Here is an 18549-nt window from a genome sequence, read left to right as displayed (position 1 = left end):
TCTGAATCACTCTACTGGTGACAGGAAAGCAAGACTACAACTGTCCATCTCTATTCTCCCACCACCCTCCAGACACAAACATGCTGCTGCTGCCGCTGAGTCGCTGCAGTCATGTCCGACTCTGTGCGACCCCACAGACGGCAGCCCACCAGGCTCCCCCGTCCCTGGGATTCTCCAGGCAAGAACACTGGAGTGGGGTGCCATTTCCTTCTCCAGTGCAGGAAAGTGAAAAGTGAAAGTGAAGTCGTTCAGTCGTGGCCAACACTTAGCGACCCCATGGACTGCAGCCCACCAGGCTCCTCCATCCATGGGATTTTTCCAGGCAAGAGTACTGGAGTGGGGTGCCATTGCCTTCTCCAAAGATGTTACTAGAATGAGATAAAAACCCACTGATACAGACTCAGCACTGCATGGCCCCAGAGACAACAATGAAAAGTGAAACCATTCTTTCAGGAGATCCTTGAGCATTCTAGAAGGAGAAACTGAGTCACAGAAAGGTTGAATGACTTGTTTGCTTTGACAGTGTATAAACGGACTTCTGTGCTGGCTCAGATGGTAAAGAATGTGCCTGCAATGTGGGAGACCTGGGTTCGATCCCTGAGTTGGGAAGATCTGGAGGAGGGCATGGCAACCCACTCTAGTATTCTTGCCTGGAGAATCCTCATGGACAGAGGAACCTGGAGAGTTACAGTCCATGGGGTCGCAAAGAGTCTGACACAACTGAGCAATTAAGCACATGGTGTATGAATGGCAGCACTGAGATATCAGATGTCCTGACACCCAGTCAAGGTTTAATTATAAGAGGAAAAATGTGGAGCTTCTATTTGCCATCTTGATTGCTATTTGCATGAGCACCATTCAAAAAAGTGACTGAATGCAGAGGCAGCTAATGAGGTGAGATAGGTACTAGAACAGGAAGCAGAATTAATTTACTTATTGTGTATTTATTGAGTATCTTTTACATATTAGGCACTACTCTAGGTGCTGGGGATAAAATGGAAAATAGCGTGGACAAAATCCTTGTTTTTGCCCTCTAAAAGCAGTAAGATAATCAACAAAGTGAATAAAAGCAGAAAATTTAAGAGAGCAATAAATACTAGGAAGAAAATTCAAATCAGATAATGTTGGAGAAATGACCACAGACTCAGAAATTTATAAATTTGGTTTGATGGTTTACTGAAGATTCAGAAAGAAATGCAAGGGCTTGACTATCAGCCAGAGATTGGAACTTTCACACCCCATTTCTCAACATTTCAAATTTATGGGTTCTTTTAAACCTATGATTTAATATTCCCCCTGCTAGACTTCTCCAGAAATTATTTCAGGATCCTAAGAGAAGGGATGCTCTTGTACTACATGTAAACAAACTGTAAAAAGTTAATGATACACTCTTGAAAAGTTATGCAGGAGTACATTTGAAAGTAGGGAAAATAATCGTCTGTGAAAACATGTGTAGCACTAAACAAAATTTCAAATAATAAGAATAAGAGGTTCAAATAGGCATTTCAAAGTCAAGGGCAACAATCACAGTAATAATTGATTAAAGTTCAGCAAGTGGTGGTTCATCCCTTCCCAACTCTGACTTGAATGTCATAATAGTAGCTGGAAGTCAGCCATGTTATCGTTTTGTTGCTAAGTTATGTCCGACTCTTTGCGACTGCATGGACTGTACCCCTCCAGGCTCCTCTGTCAATGGGATTCTCCAGGCAAGAATACTGGAGTGGGTTGCCATTTCCTTCTCTAGAAGTCAGCCATGGTGGGAGTATTTAAACCAGGAAATTGGTAAATGAATGCTACAGAGCAGACCTTTGTAATGATTACTTTTCTCCAGAGGGAAAATGCCTGCATAGGCCTGTCCTGCCTCTCTACACATCTTGCTAAATATTTCAAGAATGTAATGTTCTGACCTCTCTTAACCCAGGCTATTTCTTAGAGCCGTATCTGCAGTGAACAGCTTTGAGGGATGAGGTAATATCTCCCTCTGGGACAAAAAAGTAAGCTTGCTTGCCACTTGCTGTAGAATTGGTTGATCCTTAAAGGTAAGTACTTCTCTCCCATAGTGCAACATTCTTCATTATTTGGACACCATTTGAAGTGGGGAAGCAAAGCTAAAGTGGCCTAGTGGGTGGGGCTTCTGGGTCATTTCAGTGCATTGTTGCCATGGTTTCCACTGCTGGATGCCTCCTGGGTAGTGATGGTTCATATACATGAATTGTGACTTCATATGGGATCCTATCTGGGGCCTTCACATTGCTTTCATAGGACTTGGGGGCAGTAGGAACCAATGTAAGCATGCTAATGCCCGTCATGCTTGCTGTGCTGTGAGTAAAGTCTGTGGTCTCACCTAGATTTGCCAAGTTCTCTGATGCTTCAGCAAAGTTGGAAGTTGATGGTGTCCACTAGGTGGCAGCAGTCATCCAACCCCCAAGAGTTCTGAAAGACCAGCTTCTGCACAAGGGACTAAATCACCTTTGCCTTGGACAACACTCTTAAGGACGCCTACTGACTCTTGGGTGGTTTACCAATGGCCTGGCCAGTCGGTCTGCCACTTGGAAGACTAAGACTGGTAGATTAAAGACATTTCTCTTTGTGTCATGAACTGGGTAAACACATCGTGTCTGCCCATCAGACTTCACTTGAGTTACATAAAGGCAAAGGTCCGTTTTCTGCTCAGAAGAACTAGAATTAGGCTATGATCAAGACTGCCACCATTACCATCTGGTTTCATCATTGTACTGGGTATGGCAACACATCCACCATCACAGACTGGACACATTGTAAAGAATGCTTCTCATGGATACAGTCTTTCACTGCATACCACACGTGTGACTCTTGCTAAAAGTTGGCCTATTTGTTCACTGGTGAAGGAGGCCACATTACATGGAACATTACCTCTATCTGTTTCTGGCAGACTGACTCCACTGAATTTTGATCCTGTTTGGGGACTATTGATATTGCCTCTCTGCTTTGACATTTTGTCAGGGTATGGTACTACTATTCCAGTCCAAATAGCCAACTCTAGCCACATCATTGTGGCCTTTACAGCTAAACTGTGTCATCTGTTAGGCTTTCTGGATCATTTGCAAAGACCATATAACAATGGGCTAATAGTCAAATAATTTAATGGACATTCCATATTCTCTGTCATCTGCAGTATTGTTGAGTGCTGGAATGGCAATCTTAAAAATCAACTAAGAAAAGTTTATGATTCTTTGTCCCTTACCTTTTCTTGGTCCACACACTTTAGTAAGGCAATTTGGTCACTTAATGTGGCTGTTTCAAGAAGGATTTATTCCTCTTGGTCACTCCTGGTTAGTGATCGGGACAAAAGGAGTAGAGAGTTATATAGCGCTATTTTGAAAATATGGGATTCCATCCTGGCTTTTCCTGGGTATGTTATGTCTTTGTTTTCTCTAACAGCACACGAGAAAAGAATAGTAACCACTGTGGCAAAATCTAGCCTCTTTAACCAAGTAATCAAAATTAACATAATCAGAAATGGGATAAATGGAAATTGTGTGTTACCGGAAAAGATGCAATGAGAACATGGTATCTGTGAGATTCCTGTCAAAAAGATAAAGCTTGATTCTAATCTTGAGAAAATATAAGACCAACCTGAATTTAGAGACTTACTGCATAAGGTCATTGACCTCTATTCTTCCAGATGTCAAGGTCAGGAAAAACAAAGATAGACTGAAGAATTCTTCCAGACTAAAGGAGATTTATGATCTTGTGTTGGATCCTTGAGTAGTACAAATTCTTCTTTGCCTTTTGCTATAAAAGAAAATGTTAGGACAACTGATGAAAATTAAACGATAGTTGTAGGATGCATGAGATCTGGGTATCAATGTTACTTTTACAGATTTTAATAACTATACTGTGGTTATGAGAGAGCATGTTCCTGATTTTTTGATGGAAATACATATGTATTTATTAACTTTCCCACACATTGTTCATGGGGAAACATATATTTACATACACACACAGCATAATACATACATATTGAAAAGCATTAACGTTTCATGGAAAAAGTTTTTTATAAATGAGGAATCATTTCAGACAAGATAAAATATCCACTGAAAAAAGATTTAGACACAATTTAAGAAGAAAGGAGGGAGGTCACAGTCTTCCTGGTCATCCTTCAGGCGAGTAGGACCTCAGGGGGGCAAAACATTAAGGATATTTTTATTCACTGAGTTTTTAACTTTTAGAATATTAGATACATATTTGTTTTCATTACGAATAGGCTGATTTTGTCATCAGCTGTGGAAAGGAGATTGTTAAAAGTTTTAATTGGAATGATCAAGCAAAGTCTCTTTGGCCAAAGCCGTGAGGGATAAAGAGACAGCCCTGTAAAGATCTGGGGTCAGTGAGGAACTAAGAGAGCCAAGGGCCCTGCTGAACAAGATCTTAGTATGCTCAAGACTCTGTAAGAAGACCACTGCCACTGGGAGACCTACATGCTATTCCTAATTCTAATAGCTTGACTTTGAGCAAGTCTTTTTACCCAATTGTGATGTCACATTCCACATCTCTTGTGCAGCTCCATTTGTCAGCACATTATAGTGCCTGATAAATATATATTGACTGAATGAGTGGATGAAGAAATTGATCTGAAAGATGAGAGCAAGACTGGATAATCTCTAAAGACTTTTATGGGTCTAAAGTTATATGACTCATTTAGTATTTATTGAATGTTTGCAGAATGCATGCCAGGGTGTGAAATGTTTTAAGCTGGAGGAGGATGGCATGAATGAGGCTTGGTTTCTGCTTTTGCCACATATAAAATCCAGTGAAACAGGCTTCCAGGAAAAAGTGATGCAAAATCTGGCACTAAAATAAATTTAACGTAGGAGTCAGATCTCTTCTCCTCTGCTTTTATTAACTGTATTTGCTCTCTTGGTATAAGTTATTTTGGTCCACAATTCTAGATTTGAAGAGGGGTACAGGAAGATTCAAAGCAAAATGTGCTTCTGTCTTAGCGAGGAAATAAAATTCTCCATTTTTTTAGCACAGGCAAAATCCAGTAGCAGGCTTAGTGAGTGCAGGAAAGGATGATCTTTGCAGTGGGAGAGTACTTAGTTCTTTTCTCACAGGGTCTGCAAAATGCTAATAATAATAATCACCTATAGAAAGCTATTGTGTTCCCCAACACTGGGCTTGGCTTATGTCTATTATAATTCCTCAACCATGCTGCAAGACAGATACTCCTTTCCTCCTCCTCTGTTTTATTATTATTTAGAAATGTTCTTTAAAAATTAAAGACCTTAAGATTCTTGCCCAAGGATCATAAGCAGTGAGAGGCAGATCTAGGATTCAAATCCAGATTTTTCCGATGCCGCTACTCAGACTCTTTCCACCACACAGTGCTTTCTAGGTCATTTCAAATATTGCTTCTGGTTCTGGCCCCTTAACTCTAAGTGTATCTGTTGTTTTTAGAATAGTGCTTCTGTAGTCGGCCTTCATACGCAGTTATGAGCCTGTGCTTGGTTCTGGGAAAGTGGACTGACTCAAAGTGTGATGTAATCTCAGGTGAATTGTTTACTCCCATTACAGACAGCATTTCAGTCCTACGAGTACAGAGCACAAAGTTGTATTGCTTAGAGTGAAAGCTAAGCTGTCCTAAGAAAGTGAAGTGAAAGTTGCTCAGTTGTGTCCAACTCTTTGCGACCCCGTGGACTATATAGTCCATGGAATACTCCAGGCCAGAATACTGGAGTGGGTAGCCATTCTCTTCTCCAGGAGATCTTCCCAGCCCAGGGATTGAACCCAGGTCTCCTGGATTGCAGGTGGATTCATTACCAGCTGAGCCACAAGGGAAGCCCGGCATAAGAAAGAGGCCCTGCTAAACAGTGGCTTATTGGACAAAGATTTTTGGATGTGGGTGATTTTTAAAGTCTTTTTGAATTTGTTACAATATTGTTTTTGTTTTGGTCTTTTGGCCTCACTGCATGTGGGATCTTAATTCCTTAATCAGAGATCACATCTACATCTCCTGCTTTGGAGGGCGAAGTCTTAACCACTTAAGGGAAGTCCCAAGATGTTTTTTTTTTTTTTTTTTTCTCATTCACAGAACAGTCCAGGATGGATGGGTGGGTCCACTTGCTTTGTGCAGTCATTCAGGGTTCCTCCTATCTTGTTTCTCCTCACCCCTTAGGGCACTGTTTTGTTCTACATAGCTGAACTGAATTTGCAGATAAATCCATGTCCCAGTTCATGAGAAATGGTAAGAAAGTGTACAGCACATGTAAGGCCTAGCTGTGGAAGTGACACACATCACTTCCAACTTGTGTTTTTAATGGGGAGACCTCAGTCATGTTACTGTGCTTAGTTGCTCAGGACAGAATTCTGGGGGGTGGGGAGCTGGCTCTGCACTCAGCTAAAACTCTATTACTGGGGAAGAAGAGTGGAATCGATTTTGGTGGGCAGCTATAAATCTTTGCCATGAGCACCCTGTGTAAATCTCTATCATAATGTTTGTAGCATAGCTTTATTTATCTTCTAGCACTAGCCTGTGAGCGCCTTAAGAACCAAAGCCTGTGCTTTCACTTCTGAATCCCCAGTATTTAGTTCACTGCCCCTCTTATTGGAGAAGGCAATGGCACCCCACTCCAGCACTCTTGCCTGGAAAACCCCATGGACGGAGGAGCCTGGTGGGCTGCAGTCCATGGGGTTGCTAAGAGTTGGACACGACTGAGCGACTTCACTTTCACTTTTATGCACTGGAGAAGGAAATGGCAACCCACTCCAGTGTTCTTGCCTGGAGAATCCCAGGGACGGGGGAGCCTGGTGGGCTGCCGTCTATGGGATCACACAGAGTCGGACACGACTGAAGCGACTTAGCAGCAGCAGCGGCAGCTGCAGCCCCTCTTATATGAAGCACTAGTTTTATTTCTATTGAATGAATGAGGCAGCAAGTGAAGTGTATAGGTTTGGGGGAGCAGAACAAGGGAAAGATGAGCAATACTTTCATTACCTAATTCAGAAAGCAAACCTGGCTTATCTAGGGCACTGCACTCCAAGTTATGAAAAGCTTTGCTCTGAAAAGAATGAACTATTTCAGTCCGAAAAGAAGGCAAAATTCAAATGTGATGTTTTACAGCTCAACTCAAAAGAAACAATTGCCTGATTGTGACCAGGTGACCTCACTTCTCTCCTCAGTCATCAGCAAGGGAGAATATAAAACAGGTGGACCTGTGAGTTTACACAATTTTTAAACAGAGGTAAGGGATGTAAAAGTAGTTTTGAAGCACACAGAAGGAGGTTCTTATATGAAACCTGATTTCCCAGTTACAGGGTGAGATCAGAGCAGGGACCAGGCACGTCTGTTCTTTTGCAGACCCCACCCTCCAATCCCTCTAGAAGGACAGTTTCCAGCTGGCCTAAGTCAGCAGAAACAAGCAGGGCTGCCCACACTGGCCTCCTGGAGTCAACAACAGATGGTGGATGGGCAAAGCAAATTAATCGAGCCACCAAATGCTCTCAGATTTGGTTTTCAAACTCACTAGGCTGGTTACACATGACCATTGTTGCTACCGTGCATCATATTTATTTGACAGCATTGTCCAGCGCTCACATTTCTCACTCAGGCTAAAGAACATGTGCATTGCATTTCAATTAGCACTTCTCAGAATTCAAGGGAGTTCTGAGGCTGAGGACTCTAGTATGCAATTCACGCACAAAGGCTATCCACAGAGCCCATTTCAGTGCTCTGATGTAGCTGAAAGGTCAACAGCTTGAGCTCAGCTTTTTGAAATACAGATTTAGAAAAGTTCCTTGAACATGTTACAACACGCCCTGTTGGCATTCTTGTCCACATATTTGGAAGAATCAGTCATGACTTTAAGATCTCTTTCCATCCTTCCCATGTCTTTCCATAGTCGTAGTGAGAACCTAGCTTAGTATGGAACAGACGATATGACAGTTTAACAACTCATCCATCACCCCGATTTGGAATATGTATTTTTCCACACGAAAGGCTTTCAGCAGTGAGTTGGCAGCCAAACGTCAACATGGCATCAAATTCTAGAGAGAACACTAGTCTTCTTGGATAAGGGTCAGCAAAACAGGATCTGGGTTCTGTTCATTCAGCATCTGGCTGTATGATGTCACTCCTGCAAGATATTTTTCACATGAAAAGAAATGCCTTCTAGGAAAAACTCTGTAGAGGATAGTTTGGTCAAAGGCACAGAGGTGAGGAGAATGGGTAAAAGCAAGGTATTGGGCCAGGTCACACGGGCTTGTTGCTGATCCTTTCGAATCGGGTCTCAACAAAGATTCAGGCCTCCCTGGTGCCTCAGCAGTAAACCCACCTGCAATGAAGGAGACACAGGAGATGCAGGTTCGATCCCTGGGTCAGGAAGATCCCTGGAGAAGGAACTAGCAACACATTCCAGGATTCTTGCCTGGAAAATTCCATAAACAGAGGCGTTGTTACCAGTCAGACATGACTGAGCATGCGTGCACGCAATAAGGGTTCTCCTGCCTGTTGTTCTTTGAGCCAGTAGAATGAGAGACCGAGTTTGGTTCAGGAGCAAAGTGAAGCTTTATGCTTTGAGAAATGCAGAGGGGCCAGCTTGGGCTCTAGGGCAGCCACCCTCCCGGCCGGGCCATGGGCGGGGCTGCTTTACAGGGTTTCCGCAGGGCTCTTCAAGGAGGGGGCGGATCTCTCCCGGGGCAGGTGCAGCTGGGCTGCTCAGGCTTCAGACCTCAGTGCTGGGTGCAGCCCCTCTGCACGAGGGGCACTGCCGCCATCCTGAATCTCGTCCTTCTATGCGTGATGCTTCTGCACACGGTCCCCAAGCTGAGGTGTCAGCGCGGCCGCTCTTCACTTGGAGCTCTGGTCTGAAGGGCTAGGTGTGAGGCCTTTGCCCCAGGCGCCCACTGAGCAAGTGAAATTAGATGAAGCACAAAGGAGAAGAAAAAAAAGGTTAGATTTTAGTTTATTACCCAGATTCTATTTTTATTTCCCAGAAATTTTTAATGGGCTTTGCGGGTGACAGGCACGTCTCGAAGGACTATGAAACTCTCAAAGCCATCTTTAGGGGCGTTTGGAAACTGACTTTAAGGCGGTGTGATGTGCTGGATGGAGAGTCAGACAATCCAGTCTTGTCTCCATTCGGAACTCTTGTCATTTCTGTGGAGAGGTTTCCCTTTCGTAAAATTAGGGTGTGGGACTCCCTGGGTGACCCTCAGTAGGCCACATCCACCTGGTGTAGCAGGTCTAAAGTTAGGCAGAGAGAAGGACAAAGCATGTTTGGTGATTCTGATGCAGGGGGCTGGTGACTACTCTTAGAGAAATAACCAAAAGATGAATAACCGGCATTTAGTGTAGTGTAATCCTTGCGGAGAAGGCAATGGCACTCCACTCCAGTACTCTTGCCTGGAAAATCCCATGGACGGAGGAGCCTGGTGGGCTGCAGTCCATGGAGTCTCGAAGAGTCGGACATGACTGAGCAACTTCACTTTCACTTTTCACTTTCATGCACTGGAGAAGGAAATGGCAACCCACTCCAGTGTTCTTGCCTGGAGAATCCCAGGAACGGGGGTGCCTGGTGGGCCACCGTCTATGGGGTCGCACAGAGTTGGACACGACTGAAGCAACTTAGCAGTAGCAGCAGCAGTGTAATCCTTGAGTGGTATTTAGGTCTTCCCTCACCTGTGAGTGTTTTGTGTACCACGTATTATTGCTCCTGGGAGTGGTCAATGCTGGCTAGATCTGGAGGCAACAGGTGAGCATTTTATTGTATTTATATCTGCTGTGAAAGAGAGGTTTTGCCACCATGATCCTCTACCAAGTCCTTGGATTGGGAGGTTATGGAGACCTCTTTCTGCATTTCTTCAACAAAGAAGCAGCTTAATAACTGTCACACTTTTTGCCTCTGAGGTAGATCAGGAGGTAGGTAGGGGGCTTCTCGGTGTGACTGGAGAGAGCGGAAGCTAGAGAGTAAATGGAGAGTGAACAGGAGTCCCGTCCTTCAGAACCTCCATTAGGGGATGGAAAGAGCTGGCCACTTTGAGTTACGGGGCCGTAATTCCATCTCAGGATTCTGGCAATGGCATTAGCCACCTGAGTTTTTTCTTGTTAGCTTATGAACATTTCACCGTACCCTACCGCTTGCCTTGGAAGATTAATAGCTGCGTAAATTACAGTTGTTTTCAAATATATGTATTTTACCTCAACATGAGACTTTTCTATGGGTATGGAAGTGCCCTCAACTTACATCTCCCTGGGTGACATGTCCTGTTCTGTGCACTAATGCAGTTTCATAAAATAAAAGGGACTTGCACTGATGCAAACTTCACAGAAGGCCGTGAGCCTTGAGTCAGAACAATCTAAGCTGGAAAAGAGCAAATGAAAAAACATGAAGGAGAGAAAGAGAGGGCTGTGGGGGGAAACCCAGGAGAGAAGTGTGGCTAGAGTAGAGAACTTGAGGGTGTGTGGGTATGTGTGTATGAGAGAGAGAGAGAGACTCTGAATGTACAAGGTACAGACAATGAAGGCAATATACCTTTGAAGTTTCACACCTTTGAAGGTATATTTGAAGAAATGTAATTTTAAAAAATTTCTGTGTAGAAAATGGATGGAAATAGGATGGAAATGGGATGGAAATGATACTCCAGATGGATTGCTTGCTCAGGATGGCCCCATGGGTGGCAGGCTGATTGGAACAGGTCCACGAGGGGAACAAGAAGCTTTATCTTGAGGCTGCCTTTACGTAGTGAACACTGCTTTTGTTTACTTAGATTGTGTGTTTGGGGTGGCTTGCTGAGGAGCGGGTGGTCTTGACAGATAGGTGCCCTTTTGCTTTTCTGTGCGGAGGGCAGAGAAACCCCCTTCATCTTCCTGCCTCCTGCTTCTCTTATGTCCAGGTTTCTTGGTTTTCATACAAACATATTACATCCATATCATATTCCAGGGATAAGGCTAAGGCCAGAGAAATCCATGTCTCCCAATTTCCTGTTCAGTGTCTGTTAAGCTCTTGATGACATGGTATTACTCTTTGGGGTGACGGTTGTTTAGTGATTTATTGAAATTGTCTGAATTCCTTAAATCAGAGTTCAGATCCTCTCCCTAGGCAGAGGGTCTGCAGCAATTTTAACTCTCATGCCTGGGCTGGTAAATAATATTGTGGATGGCTCTGGAATGCCAGGGGAGGGAAGAAGACAAAAGGAAGGAGTAAGAGAAGAAAAGGGGAACAGAGAACAGCGGGGGGAGAAGCAATGAAAAGCAGCTCAAGGACAGGATGGTGGTGAAGGGACCAGTTGCTCCCAATACCCTCTCACTGACCTAGAAAGGAAGACAAAGGCGTCCTAGGAAGTGAGCGCAGCCTCTCACTTTCACCACGAGGGGGCAGAGTCGACTCACAGGAAAGAGCAACAAGGTGGGAAGGCAGCGGAGTAAATACGATCCTCTGCTACAGAGGATTCAGTGTTCATCTCATCCGTCACTCCCTGCGGCCCTTCACGTCCCCCAACAACTTAGAGCCCTATCTCTGAACACAACGCCTGGGTGGACTAAAGCAAAAAAAAAAAAAAGAGAGAGAGAGACAGCCAACTTTGCTCAAACTCAGATTCTCACATAATGTAGTGTACAGAATTATAATTAAACAGATATTACCTATAACAAAATGCTTGGTGGCATCTCACCTTATTATTTAACGTGTAGAATCACCCAAGTTTTTATGCAAGGCTCTCTTTTCTGTTTGTCTTTCTTTTTGACTGAAGGGTTATTGCCTGGGCATTATATGTTCATTATTGTTGCAGGCGTTTCAAAAGGTTGGAAAGGGCTCTTTATTTCTTCCAACTCCTTTGCAGTCTTTGCTTCTCTTACATTTTCACTACAAGCTGATTGAGTCCATGGAAATGTGTTTCTAAGTTTAAAAAAAATTCATAAAGTTAGAGGAGTGTCTTTATTTGGAGAAGGATTGGAAACAACCAAATTACTGCAGCTAGTTCCTTAGTGCTTAAAAAGCAATTGTCCAATGCACGTGATTGCTTCTGAACATAATGAGACTGGCATAGTGATAACAAAAGGCAGGCTGAGCTGAGATATTAAAGAGGAGCTACTTCCTCTGCTTCCCCGAGTTGCTAAGTATTATTACCCCAGGTAACTGCATTCCAGGGTCCATACTCTTTTCCTTCTGGTAGAATTTGCCCTTTTTTGAGCCATACAGATCAAATTAACTCCAGTGAGAAACTATGTTTTCCAAAATAGACTTTCTAAGTAGCCAATTAAAAACAATCTCTTAAAAATAAAAATCTCCTCTTTGAAATGGTGATTGGACCTCTGAGATAAAGAATCCCATTTGCAAGTTTAAGAGGAAAAATAAACTTTCCACTATCAACTGGTTGAATAAGAACAGAGGAAAATGCGACTTGTTCTCCTAAATAAATAAATAATTAAAAAATTAAAAGGATATCAAATTGATTGAATCATTGTGGGAAGTTTGGCTCCATTAGTCTCTCTCTTTTCAATATGCCCCAGTTAGCAATAAAACTCAATTTTATGTGAGTATGCGAGGCAATAGCTTTATTCAAATTGTCTGTTAAATTTGGTGGCACAAGAAGAAATGAAGCAAAGCTACTGTTGTGTAGTAAGGTCTTGGGTCTTACTATCTCCTCATCCCTAAGTATAATGAGAAGAGCATTACCTCCATTTAAGATTTATGTAACTTTTTATGAAACGCCATCACGCTAATTTAATTGGCGGGCTCTTTAACATTTATAATCCATTAAAGTGACTGGGAGATGATTACTTCCGGATGTGGTTTCTGTTTTCTCCTTCTGTGTTACCAGCTGCATGCCAATGTTCTGAAACCCTTGCAAGAAAAAAAAAAAAAAAAGAAAGAAATACCTGCTAAAATAAGTTGTTGCTCTTAAAAAACAGGAGAACTAATGATAAAGAAGGATTTGCTATTAGTTTCTGTCTTTGCAGCAGTGGAAAATTGGGAGAGGATCAAACATTGTCTCTAATTTGACCACCACCTTCTTGGTTTAATATGAGTGTTTTTAAATGACATCTCTGACACAGTCTTTGTCAGGACTGTTGATTTGTATCATGCAGAAATGTGATTCAAACTTTTCTGGGATACACACTGGGAAGAAGTTTCAGTAAGACCTGTAATGATATCTGAAATTTCCTCTGAAAGTTGATGTGATCTTTTATCTGAAAGTCAAAGGCTTTACCTCAGACTTTGAGATCCCCTCTCTTAGTTAATTGGTGTTGAGAGAAGGTCTGATAGATGCAGAAGGGCTGACAAAACTCAGGTGTGTTTTTTTCAACTAAGTGTGAGCACCAAGGCTTTGGGTTTCTCTTATACTGGCTCCATCCCCTGAGAGCTTTGTTTGTTTTTAGTATCTAATTTTATTGTTCATTCTTAACCAACCATCAAGTCTTTTAGAAAAAGTAAACCAAAAGTAATTATTTGGAGAACACAAAAGCCATATCTATATACGAGATCAAACATTTCCACCTTTTCCTTGCTATTTACCGCTGAATAGCTCCTCTATTTTCCTAGCACATTCTGCTTGTTTTCTTGGCAAACAAACAGCAGGGGATGTCTTTAGGCTAATTATACGGGACCATTACGGGATCCTGCAGGGACCAGGATGAAGCAAACCTCCATCTCCGCTTTAGTTTTAGGGGGAAACTAAACTTGAGTGGAGGTCAGGCCTATGCCGGCTTCTGTGTTGGCAGGTAATTCTGGTCTAGGTGTCCTTCCCACCCACTAAACAGGAGGACCCTAGGTATCCAGAAGACGGCTTCTAGTATCTCATAGATAGGTGGTTTCATGTGGTCTAGTGTTATTTCACAATCAACCCCTTCCTTCACCTCTGCCAGGAGGTTGAGTGTGGGTGTGAGAAGATGAGCAACAAAAAGAGACAGAAAAAAAAAAATAGTAATCACTGAAAATACAGACTTCTCTTTTCATTTGAAAAAAAATCTCAGCATAAAATCTGAGTCACATAAAGAAGTATGAGAAGTTCTCTGAAGACCTGGTGTTCTGCCCAGACTGCAAACCCGGCCCCAAGATTCTGCAAGTCCTCCTTGCTCTTGGCAGAAATGCGTTTCAGCAGGTGATAGACACCTGATTCAGACTTCTCTTGAAAGGAACCCCAGGGATAGCTCTTGCTTTAGGGATCAAATGATGTTACAGACTTTCTCTGCCTCTCTCATTGTATTTGTTCATTCTTCAGTCAGATAGGCAACGTGGCTGCCAGATGCTTGAGACGTCTCATCGACCATGTTAGGGACCCCAGCAGGCTGGGGAGGGGATGTGAAGTCAGGTCAGGGTCACATGCCCACCCTGGAGCCAGGGATGCATGAGGTTAGCACCACCCAAACTGCAAGGAATGGGCTTTCTGCAGGAAAGATAGCGTCCACTAATAAAAAAAACCCAAACATATAGGGACATGATTCTAGGCACCCAACACTAAAAAATGTCCATTACATGTCTCTGTTTATACATATCAAGAATGCCACTGCTTCAGGGAGCAATACTATCTTGCCATTGCTAATCTGGGTTTCCAGGAAACTGTAGAGCTGCTTGCTCTTCTTTGTTCCCTTGGGTCTAGTCTGAAACTGTACATTTGGCCTCTGCCCCTGCCCTCACATGGAGCTTCCATCACAGGACACAATGCTCCTCTCTCTTTTTTTAAAAAACTTTTTATTTTGAATTGGGATATAGCTGATGAATGATGTTATGATAGTTTTAGGTCAACAATGGAGGGACTTAGCCATACATACAGATGTATCCATTCTTCCCCAAACTCTCCTCCCATCCAGGCTACCACATAACACATGAGGCTCCTCTTACACTTCTTAACACTTGTGGATTCCTTAAATGGTGGCCTGGTACCTGCTTTGGCTTCATCATGGGCACCCCCAGAATCCAGCACCTGTCTTCTAGAGTGGATGTGGTTCTCTGTCCTTGCTCTGGTGATGACCCCTTGCATGTCTGAAGCCCTGTTCCTCATGTTGGTCAGATTGGTCCAGTCCCTCTTGGCCCCCCGTGGCCTGCTCTGTCTCAGGTACTACCAGGTACTGATGGGGAGATGGCTCATTACACTGCAAAGAATCTGCCGGCTTTGCAGCTCTGCAAAGAACCTGGGCACAGACTGCTGCTTGGCCAACATACTTATTTACTAGCCTTCAAACAAGGGCCTGGAGGATGGAGAGGGCATGAACTTCTAGATGACAACATCGAACACGGGCTAAAGGTGCACTCTTCCCTTTTGTGTGTGTAGAAAGTATTAGGACGGAAATATTCCTCTCAGGACATATTTTATATCAGCAATCATGGTTTCCTGGAAATTGATTTAACTTTTAACACCTCAGAAAGGATCTGATGTAAAACACTTAATAGCCAGGGGGAAGGACTGTATTTCCTGTCTTTCAACACCACTATAGCTGTAAAATGCCTTTCCCCACTGACTGGGGTATGTGTGTTTTTCCATACCTTCTGATCTTGCCACACTTCGTTCATTCACACCCTCCTTCATTCATTCACAAACATTCGAGTGTCAGGCCTTGGAAAGCCACTCGGGGTGCAAAATTAAATAAGACCTCATCCTTGCCTAGTCAAAGTCAGCCTAGTCAAAGTCTTGATGAATAAACACAGAATTTGAACAGGATGGAATAGATGTTCTTAGGTACCTCTAGGGCATCAAACAGGGGCTCAGAGGAGGTGATATTGTGGGGTGGGCGGGGGGCAGGCAAGGCTTCAGAGGGGAGGCAGCCCTTAGGTTGAATCTCGTACAATAAGCAGGAAACACGGAGGGAGTGTGATCCAAGAAGGATTATGTTGGATGACATAGGGCTTCAACTAGCATGACAAGTTTGAGAAAGAGATACAGTGGGCTTCCCAGGTGGCTCAGTGGTAAAGAATCTGCCTGCCAAGCAGGAGATGCAGGTTTGATCCCTGGGTTGGGAAGATCCCCTGGAGAAGGACATGGCAACCCATTCCAAAACTCTTGCCTAGAGAATCCCCATGGACAGAGGAGCCTGGCAGGCTACAGTCCACAGGGTTAGGAAAGAGTTGGACACAACTTAGTGACAAACTTTCACTTTTTCAAGAGATACAACAGACTGTAGTGTATAGGGCAGGGAAAGGGGGAAAGAAACAAGACATAGGGGTGGCAGGCAGAGGCCAAATCATGGAAGGGTTTTCAGTTATAGCAAGGGGGTTATATTTTATCCAGTGGAAGGGGGAAACATTAAAAGGTTTTTAAAAGGAATAGGTCACGATTAGGTTTGCATTTTAGGAAGATCACTCCGGTGCTAGTGGTAGTATGAGAGAGAAGACAACGAGGCGGCAAGGCCAGCTAAGAAGCTATGGCAGTAGTTTTGGGTCTGGGACGGTGAGGGCTTGAACAAGGGAAGTAAAGATGGGCTTGGAAGGAAGGAGACAATTTAAAACACAATACATTAAAAGATATCAGGAAGTGGCAGAGACATGGCAGGATAAATGCCTGGTTTTAATGTTGGGTGATGGAGTATATGGTAAAGCCATTGAACAGTCTGGGGAATATAGCTTTATTAATAGGTTTGGGGATTAAGGTATCAACTCAGTTTTCCATCCATCCAGTTGGTATTGAAGAGGGACATCCAGGTGCAGATGTCTAGGAAGGTGGCTGATATATGGACTTTGAACTCAAGGGAGAAGTCTAAGCTAAAGATACACATTTGAGAGTTGTTTGCCATAGAAAGAGTGACTAAACTCTGTGTGTGTGTGTGTGTGTGTGTGTGTGTGAAGTTGCTTAGGGCAGACATGCGGAGTGACCAGAGAATAGGGCTAAGGACCGAGCCCTGGAGAACTCCAGCTCTCAATGAGAATCAGCAGGGACTGTCAGAGGACACAGAGGGCAAGGGCAAACCAGGAGCATGTGCGGTCCCAGAAATACAGGTAGCATGCATTTTAAACGGAAAGGAAGGGTGAACTGTGCCGTGGAGAAGGAAGGTGAGATGAAGACCAGCAGATGGTCACTGGATTTGTCCATGAAAATTTCTCCACTGACGTTGCCTGAATAATATCAGAAGGACTGAGGACTGAAAAGTGAATGGAGGGTGGGAAAATAGGGATATTGAAGTCAGATTATGTTGCTTATTTAAATCTGAGTTCTTGCTCCCAGATTGTAAGCTCCAGGGGTGCAGGGACATCAGTGATCTTGGTCAACATTATAACTGTAGTACTGAGCTCAGTACTTAATAGCAGCCACTTAATAAATATTTGGTGAATGAGAAGAAAGAGAACAGTGGTAGATAAGGGGCATCAAGGACGATGGAAACTTTTTACTTTCTTTACTAAATTTGGGCAAAAATAGACAAGAGCTTGAAAAATACACATGAAGCAAGGTTTCAGAGAAAGTATGAAGAGACATACTTCTGCCATGAATATTACAATATAAATTGGGCTCTTTCTAGAAATCATCCCCCCACCAAAATGAACACAAGAAAAAAAAAAAAAACTCCCACAAACTCCCAAGCAACAATTTTGATGAAACTAAAGTAGCAATACAGGAGATGCGGGTTTGATTCTTGGGTTGGGAAGATCTCCTGGAGAAGGGAAATGGCACCCCACTCCAGTACTCTTGCCTGGGAAATTCCATGGACAGAGGAGCCTGGTGGGCTGTAGTGCATGGGGTCACAAAAGAGTTGGACATGACTGAGCAACTAACACTTTCACTTTCAAGGTACTATAAATTCCCTGGGCAATGGTAACAGAAAGGAGGAGAATTTATGAAAATGTAGAGACTGTAAGTCTCAAAAGAGCCAGCAAAGGTAAAGTGGGCATTCCTTGACGTGCAAACCCTCAAACCCTCATTGCAGCAGGATGCATATCTAGGAGGCAGAGGTATCCTGGACTTTGCTTTTAAGAATCAGAGGAAGCGGGACCGAGTAAGAAGTCACACAGAAAGGTTGTTTATCGAGGAAAGAGAATTTAAAGTGTCAGCGATTTTTCATGTATCACCGCAGTTCATTTTAAAACTTCATTTTCACTCCAAGAAGAAACATGTGCCTTCAGCAGTCACTTCTATTTTTTCCTCAGTCACCTTCTCCTCCAGCCCTAGGCAACCACTAATCGACTTTCTCTGTAGATTAGCTTATCCCTGGACATTTTATATAAAAATGAAGTCATGCAATATGTGGTCTTTCATGACTGGCTTTTTTCATTTAATGTTTCCAAGATTCATCCACGTTGTAGCGCTTGTCAGTATTCATTCCTTTTTTTACAATTTTCCGTCGTATGACCATATATTTCCATTCATCACTTGATGGATATTTGAGTTGCTTATGCTTTTGGGGTGTTATGAGTAATGCTACTATGAACAGTGTGCAAATTTTTGTGTGGAGTTATGTTTTCATCTCTCTTGGTGTATGTGTGAGAGTGGAATTGCTGGATCATATGGTAATTCTGTGTTTAGTCTTTTAAGGAACTGCCAGACTATTTTCCTACTAGCTGCACCATTTTACATTCTAACTACCAATAAGTGAGGTTTCTAATTTTTATATATCCTTGGCAAAATATTATTTTCCACGTGTTTGAT

Source organism: Oryx dammah, unplaced genomic scaffold, assembly GCF_014754425.2.
Source record: "Oryx dammah isolate SB20612 unplaced genomic scaffold, SCBI_Odam_1.1 HiC_scaffold_18, whole genome shotgun sequence".
Taxonomy (NCBI): domain Eukaryota; kingdom Metazoa; phylum Chordata; class Mammalia; order Artiodactyla; family Bovidae; genus Oryx; species Oryx dammah.
This window is presented reverse-complemented; position numbering follows the sequence as displayed.